The sequence below is a fragment of the Pseudophryne corroboree genome, unplaced genomic scaffold, assembly GCF_028390025.1.
Source record: "Pseudophryne corroboree isolate aPseCor3 unplaced genomic scaffold, aPseCor3.hap2 scaffold_853, whole genome shotgun sequence".
Taxonomy (NCBI): domain Eukaryota; kingdom Metazoa; phylum Chordata; class Amphibia; order Anura; family Myobatrachidae; genus Pseudophryne; species Pseudophryne corroboree.
Window position 1 is genome coordinate 82752 of NW_026970432.1, and position 8668 is coordinate 91419.

Genomic DNA, 8668 nt, shown 5'->3' on the forward strand with positions numbered 1-8668 from the left:
AAATTCAGGGCTATGTCGTGTAGATGATGGCCTAACAGGAGGCTTTAAAAATTTCTTTCTAGTGACCTTCGTTTGGGAGAAAAATGCAAAGGTACAAGACAGCTTTTCCTTGCCAATATCTCTCTTTTGCAAAGAGCTGCGCATTGGAAAATTCAGGGCTATGTCGTGTAGATGATGGCCTAACAGGAGGCTTTAAAATTTTCTTTCTAGTGACCTTCGTTTGGGAGAAAAATGCAAAGGTACAAGACAGCTTTTCCTTGCCAATATCTCTCTTTTGCAAAGAGCTGCGCATTGGAAAATTCAGGGCTATGTCGTGTAGATGATGGCGTAACAGGAGGCTTTAAAATTTTCTTTCTAGTGTCCTTCGTTTGGGAGAAAAATGCAATGGTACAAGACAGCTTTTCCTTGCCAATATCTCTCTTTTGCAAAGAGCTGCGCATTGGAAAATTCAGGGCTATGTCGTGTAGATGATGGCCTAACAGGAGGCTTTAAAATTTTCTTTCTAGTGTCCTTCGTTTGGGAGAAAAATGCAAAGGTACAAGACAGCTTTTCCTTGCCAATATCTCTCTTTTGCAAAGAGCTGCGCATTGGAAAATTCAGGGCTATGTCGTGTAGATGATGGCCTAACAGGAGGCTTTAAAATTTTAATTCTAGTGCTACTCCGATCAACAACTGTTCCTTGGACCTCGCCTTTATCTGGAGATCGTCCAAGTACGGGATAATTATAACTCCCTTTTTTCGCAGGAGTATCATCATCTCGGCCATTACCTTGGTAAACACCCTCGGTGCCGTGGACAGACCAAACGGCAGCGTCTGGAATTGGTAATGACAGTCCTGTACCACAAATCTGAGGTACTCCTGGTGAGGAGAGTAAATGGGGACATGCAGGTAAGCATCCTTGATGTCCAGTGATACCATGTAATCCCCTTCCTCCAGGCTTGAGATAACCGCCCTGAGCGATTCCATCTTGAACTTGAACCGTTTTATATACGTGTTCAAAGATTTAAAATTTAAAATGGGTCTCACCGAACCGTCCGGTTTCGGTACCACAAACCTTATTATTTCAAAACTTGTAACCATGCCAATCACAGACAGAAGGTTTCCATTAGACACAGATCTGAGAATATACTTAACTGAACATTATGTCCCACACACAAAACCATAACACACAAATTTAAATACAGTTTGCAAACTTCAATTTCTTGCAGATTTCAACAGTTTTGCCGATTTCAAAATACGCTTAGTATTGGTTGATCAGGCCAATATTATACAGCATGATTTAAATGCAAAACATATACTGTACCCTTTGTCACAGTACTATACAAAATTTGTGCTTCTATGGAATATTTCTTCCATACATGATATGCACACTTAGGGTTAATCCTCCCTGCCCTTCCCATACGCTGGAAAAATTCGCAATCCCTGCAATTTTTCACACACGCGACACGTCTGTCAACTGGGAAGCTGCAGTAGATCCTCTTATCACAACTACAATCACAAAGCAACATGCTTAGGTTATGCTTAAAACAACCAGCAGCTCTTAGCAGCTCAGTATTGCAATATATACTTACACTCAGTTACATATAATCCCTATAACCTCGGGTTGTTCACTCTATTTTTTTCTAATGTACCCTTCTTATACACGTGTAGCTGACTAACAAGTGGAGGTGATCTATGTGCTTTTTACTTTATTTGGCTCTTGGTCCAAAGCACTTATTCATGCAATCATTCATAGAGTGAAAAACACAGGTCACTGTTTCTTTGCTCAAATCTTTGAATTAATTTTGGTATTCTTATTTACATGCAACAGCATCTGTCAATCATCATTTCCGAGTTACTTGGTCCTTCAACCGATTTGGACATAATTTTGGTATTCATTTTACAAACAAGCAACAACAAACAGGTCCCTGAGTTATTTTACTAGTTTTTTTTCAATCTCTCCACTTCTCATTCTCATATTATAAAAAATACAATCACACAGACAGCTGGCAGGTATAGAAACAGCATGTACTGGAATACAGCACATACCATGGTATTCTATACTTACCAGTGCTGTTATGACTTGGGATGTTCCTTCCATCATCAGCTGCTGGCTGGCTGGCACACCCCTTTGAGAATTTGATGAAGAGATCGAGATCTATAGTTCCAAGGACATAGCCCCCATCTGTTGAATTCTCTTGGATTAACTAAATTAACCATCTTGTTGCTGTTTGGGTTGTTAGGTAAAAGAATGAATTGAAAATGGATTTATAAAAATCAATTATTATTTATTCAAAGGGCCACGCCCGTATACAGGGGAGAAGTAGCATTCTCTCGTCCTGTGTCAAATCATTTAACAACAACATACACGTATCAACAATGAGTTTTATATAATACACAGTTACACCCCTTTTGTATATTCCTCCCATATGATTTCATACCCCAGGAATACAATGTTAGGCAATAGAGTTATGCAATATTGGGACAATTGTCAAGAATACTAAAAAGATACTCGTGAGCTTCAACTGTGTCCATATTAGGAATTACATCTGGTCTCTATGAGCTTTTAGAAAGTGCGTATGTGGAAACAATACTTAGCCAACAAAGTTGTTTTTCTCTCAGGGTGTGTAAAAAGTTCAAGATGAATTTGCTATATCATCTAGCTAGAATCAAAATGGATTCTGTTATGCTTTCATATTATACTAGTGAATATGAGAACCCTTTGCTTATTGGATGTATACATAATATACGTACTATCCCGTAGTGCACACACATAACTGTTAGGCCTTCAGCAGGTTGCCTCTGTCACAGTATTCAACACATCTTATAAAACTCTCCAGATTATTGACTTTTTAAAGTTTTTCTAGGAAACGTTTTAGATGAATGCTTATTAGCCTTTGTCAGTATGCACTTTCGCAAAGTGTCTCTGTGGCGCAATCAGTTAGTGTGTACGGCTGTTAACTAAAAGGTTGGTGGTTCAATCCCACCCAGGGATGTAATTGATCTTGTTATCAGATTTTGGTGATCTTTAAGTAGACAAGTCAAAATTTCAAACCGCCTCTTATGGTGTAGGGTACCTGGCCTTCTCTGATGTAATCAGAGTTAGATTTGATTCATTGATTTTATAAAAACAGCTAGGAAGCACAATTTAGCAGTGGTTTGCAGAGAAAAAAAATATGCTGGCAGAAAAATCCAATTGAGTGATTAAACAGCTCTTCATTTTCTGGCTTTATTTTTATGCTAACAAATTTGTTCTCTGAAAAGTGTCCACAAAGCCAAGTCTCTGATTAACACCTTTGTAAGGATGGTTTTTCACCTATTACTAAATTATACTTGCTTCATTGGAAAGGCAGCAAGATGCATCCTCATTTCAATGTCTACTGAAATAATACAGGTTGACACCAGGAAACATTAACGCCACTGCATCCTTGCTGCTTTCTCATGTGGAAGTCTGTTTAATGTGAAAACAAGGTGATATCTAATTAGCACACAGGTAAGGAATTCCGAAAATCTTTATTTAAGGGTGAAGATGTTTCTCACAAAATTGTTGCCCCAATGCATCATTGAAATTCAAGCTGGAAAGATGATTTTAATATATCACTTGTACATTTTGTATTGCTCTTCTGGTGACAATGTAGTTTTTTTTTCAATTACCATTTTAATAACAGGGTAAAGAAAATTAAGTGGATTTTTGAAAGAAAACTATACTGTCAATATACTATTAAAACAAATTAAAATGGTAAAAGTTATTGTACTTTAAGTAAAAATAAAAGAGCAAAAATATCAATCCCAGTTTTGATTACTTAAATTAACAAAAAAAATGCATATAGCAAAGGATAGTTTCAATCTGCCTACCTCTGGGTTATGGGTCCAGCATGCTTCCATTGCAGTACTCTGCTGCACATGTAAGTGCAAGAGATCCTGAAGCACTCACTCATCATGGGAAAGTACCAATGTGTTTATTCGTTGGTTGATGGAAGAAACATCTTACAAAAACTCTCCAGATTATTGATTTTTTAATGTTTTTCTAGGAAACGTTCTAGATTTATGCTTATTAGCCTTTGTCAGTATGCACTTTTTGCAAAGTGTCTCTGTGGCGCAATCGGTTAGTGTGTTCGGCTATTAACCGAAAGGTTGGTGGTTCAATCCCACCCAGGGATGTAATTAAACTTGTGATCAGATTTTGGTGATATTTAAGTAGACAAGTCAAAATTTCAAACCCCCTCTTATGGTGTAGGGTACATGGCCTTCTCTGATGTAATCAGAGTTAGATTTGATTCAGTTATTTTATAAAAAAACAGCTAGGAAGCACAATTTAGCAGTGGGTTGCAGAGAAAAAAAAATATGCTGGCAGAAAAATCCAATCGAGTGATTAAACAGCTCTTCATTTTCTGGCTTTATTTTTATGCTAACAAATTTGTTCTCTGAAAAGTGTCCACAAAGCCAAGTCTCTGATTAACACCTTTGTAAGGATGGTTTTTCACCTATTACTAAATTAAACTTGCTTCATTGGAAAGGCAGCAAGATGCATCCTCATTTCAATGTCTACTGAAATAATACAAGTTGACACCAGGAAACATTAACGCCACTGCTTCCTTGCTGCTTTCTCATGTGGAAGTCTGTTTAATGTGAAAACAAGGTGATATCTAATTAGCACACAGGTAAGGAATTAAGAAAATCTTTATTTAAGGGTGAAGATGTTTCTCACAAATTTGTTGACCCAATGCATCATTGAAATTCAAGCTGGAAAGATGATTTTAATATATCACTTGTACATTTTATATTGCTCTTCTGATGACAATGTAGTTTGTTTTTGTCAATTACCATTTTAATAATAGGGTAAAGAAAATGAAGTGGATTTTTGAAAGAAAACAATACTGTCAATATACTATTAAAACAAATTAAAATGGTAAAAGTTATTGTACTTTAAGTAAAAATAAAAGAGCCAAAATATCAATCCCAGTTTTGGATTACTTAAATTAAAAAAAAAAAGCATACAGCAGAGGATAGTTTCAATCTGCCTACCTCTGGGTTATGAGCCCAGCATGCTTCCATTGCTGTACTCTGCTGCACATGTAAGTGCAAGAGATCCTGAAGCACTCACTCATCATGGGAAAGTACCAATGTGTTTCTTCGTTGGTTGATGGAAGAAACATCTTACAAAAACTCTCCAGATTATTGACTTTTTAAAGTTTTTCTAGGAAACGTTTTAGATGAATGCTTATTAGCCTTTGTCAGTATGTACTTTTGCAAAGTGTCTCTGTGGCGCAATCAGTTAGTATGTACGGCTATTAACCAAAAGGTTGGTGGTTCAATCCCACCCAGGGACCTAATTGACCTTGTTATCAGATTTTGGTGATCTTTAAGTAGACAAGTCAAAATTTCAAACCCCCTGTTATGGTGTAGGGTACCTGGCCTTCTCTGATGTAATCAGAGTTAGATTTGATTCAGTGATTTTATAAAAACATCTAGGAAGCACAATTTAGCAGTGGGTTGCAGAGAAAAAGAAATATGCTGGCAAAAAAATCAAATTGCGTGATTAAACAGCTCTTCATTTTCTGGCTTTATTTTTATGCTAACAAATTTGTTCTCTGAAAAGTGTCCACAAAGCCAAGTCTCTGATTAACACCTTTGTAGGGATGGTTTTTCACCTATTACTAAATTAAACTTGCTTCATTGGAAAGGCAGCAAGATGTATCCTCATTTCAATGTCTACTGAAATAATACAGGTTGACACCAGGAAACATTAACGCCACTGCATCCTTGCTGCTTTCTCATGTGGAAGTCTGTTTAATGTTAAAACAAGGTGATATCTAATTAGCACACAGGTAAGGAATTAAGAAAATCTTTATTTAAGGGTGAAGATGTTTCTCACAAAATTGTTGACCCAATGCATCATTGAAATTCAAGCTGGAAAGATGATTTTAATATATCACTTGTACATTTTGTATTGCTCTTCTGGTGACAATGTAGTTTGTTTTTGTCAATTACCATTTTAATAATAGGGTAAAGAAAATGAAGTGGATTTTTGAAAGAAAACAATACTGTCAATATACTATTAAAACAAATTAAAATGGTAAAAGTTATTGTACTTTAAGTAAAAATAAAAGAGACAAATTATCAATCCCAGTTTTGGATTACTTTAATTAACAAAAAAAAATGCATATAGCAGAGGATAGTTTCAATCTGCCTACCTCTGGGTTATGGGCCCAGCATGCTTCCATTGCAGTACTCTGCTGCACATGTAAGTGCAAGAGATCCTGAAGCACTCACTCATCATGGGAAAGTACCAATGTGTTTCTTCGTTGGTTGATGGAAGAAACATCTTACAAAAACTCTCCAGATTATTGACTTTTTAAAGTTTTTCTAGGAAACGTTTTAGATGAATGCTTATTAGCCTTTGTCAGTATGGACTTTTGCAAAGTGTCTCTGTGGCGCAATCAGTTAGTATGTACGGCTATTAACCATAAGGTTGGTGGTTCAATCCCACCCAGGGACCTAATTGACCTTGTTATCAGATTTTGGTGATCTTTAAGTAGACAAGTCAAAATTTCAAACCCCCTGTTATGGTGTAGGGTACCTGGCCTTCTCTGATGTAATCAGAGTTAGATTTGATTCAGTGATTTTATAAAAACAGCTAGAAAGCACAATTTAGCAGTGGGTTGCAGAGAAAAAAAATATGCTGGCAGAAAAATCCAATTGAGTGATTAAACAGCTCTTCATTTTCTGGCTTTATTTTTATGCTAACAAATTTGTTCTCTGAAAAGTGTCCACAAAGCCAAGTCTCTGATTAACACCTTTGTAAGGATGGTTTTTCACCTATTACTAAATTAAACTTGCTTCATTGGAAAGGCAGCAAGATGCATCCTCATTTCAATGGTAAGTCAACCTTCTTGCCCTATGTTCCCTGTCAACGGATGAAGACGCATCATTATCTACCGCAGTCATTTTGGCCCAATAGATATGCAAGAAGTTTAGATTCCCCTTTCTTTGCAGGTAAAGGAAGGAAAAGGAAGAGGTCTGTAGCCTCTTCAAGATCGCAGGACCAGAGATTGTCCTCTGCTTCTGCCAAATCCACTGCATGACACTGGGGCTTTCTTGCAGGAGCCCACACCAGTGGGGGCACGTCTAAAACTCTTCAGTCAGTTCTGGATTCATTCGGACCTGGACTCGTGGGTTTTACAAATAGTGTCCCAAGGGTACAAACTGGGGTTTCAAGACGTTCCCCCTCACCGATTGTTCAAATTGGCCTTAGTCAGCAGGGAGAAGGTTTTTATTCAAGCCTCTTCGTGGTCCCGAAGCCGGACGGCTCAGTCAGACCAATCTTAAATCTGAAATCCCTCAATTTCTTCCTAAAGAAATTCAATTTCAAGATGGAATTTCTCAGGGCAGTGATCTCCAGTCCGGAGGACGGAGATTTCATGGTTTTGGTAGACATAAAGGATGCCTACTTACATGTTCCCATTTAGCCACTGCCTCAAGCTACCTAAGGTTTGCAATTCAGGATTGTCATTACCAATTTCAGACATTGCCGTTTGGTCTGTCCACGGCTCCGAGGATTTTCACCAGGGTGATGGCGGAAATTATGGTTCTCCTTCGCAAGCAAGAAGTCACAATTATCCCGTACTTGGATGATCTCCTGATAAAGGCGAGATCCAGGGACCAGTTGGTGCAAAACATTGCACTCTCCCTGACAGTTCTTCAACAACATGGTTGGCTCCTAAACTTGCCAAAATCGCAGTTGGTCCCAATGACGCGGTTGTTGTTTTTGGGAGTCATACTGTTAGGCGCCGGGGTCCGCTTGATGGTCTGCGCGGCCCGGCGCCTAGCAACTAGAGACGCCGTGCACGTACAGCCGCCGGCTCCCTAGCAACGCTAGACGCCGGGCGCGCTGAGCCGCACGGACCCTAGCAACGGGGACGCCACTGGCGGACCGCGTTCCCCATTGCTAGGCTTTAGGAAATTAAGATATTCACCTGCTCTCTGGCCGTGCAGCAAGGCAGCTGCACGGCATTTATTCTAATCAGCCTTTAGCAGCTGATTGGAGGACTCCTTGTTAAATACACTCCCAGGGCTTCTCACAGACGCCGGTAATAGCTTCCTGCATGCTGCCTTTGTTTGCTGAGAGTCTGTTTCCAGTCCTGCTGTATCCGGTCATTCCAGTCCGCAGAAGTCCGGTATTCGGGAGTTATCATCTCATCCCAAGAGGTCGTTTGGTTCCCTGGAGTCCTGACTGATCACCGTTTTATATCCAGTGGTGTTCGTGAGTTGCGGCTCTGCCGTGTGTTGCGGCTCAGCTGCTTTACCTTTTATATTTTGTGTTTGGAGCACTTGCGGAGGGTTCCGCTTCCACAAGTCCTCTCTGGTACTTGGCGGTGCCGGGTAGGAGAATTGGACAAGTGGATATTTTGGTTGTCCTTTTTCCTGGCGGTTTCTCCGCACATATTATAGTTTTGAGTTTGCTTAGCCCCTGGCCTGGTTGTTTAGTTAGAGGGCCTCTTGTTATCACCCTGTCTCAGGTTTCCCTTTGTCTCTCATTAAGACCGGGGGGCATCGAAGTTGGGCAGACATAATCCGCCCTTCAAACGCGGCTGCCAAGGGCTCAAGAAACCATAGTCTCGCAGGGGATTTCTGACAACACGGGTGAGACAACAGAGTTAGGGCGCCAGGGGCTATTTTCCTGTCCTGC

At 39.4% G+C, this 8668-nt stretch overlaps 1 non-coding gene across 1 annotated transcript; it reads left to right on the plus strand.

The window, feature by feature from the left end:
- The first annotated feature begins 4066 nt into the window (after positions 1-4066).
- Positions 4067-4140, plus strand: TRNAN-AUU (transfer RNA asparagine (anticodon AUU)). Its single transcript has one exon. It is a non-coding gene; the product is annotated as a tRNA-Asn (tRNA).
- Positions 4141-8668: the final 4528 nt, after the last annotated feature.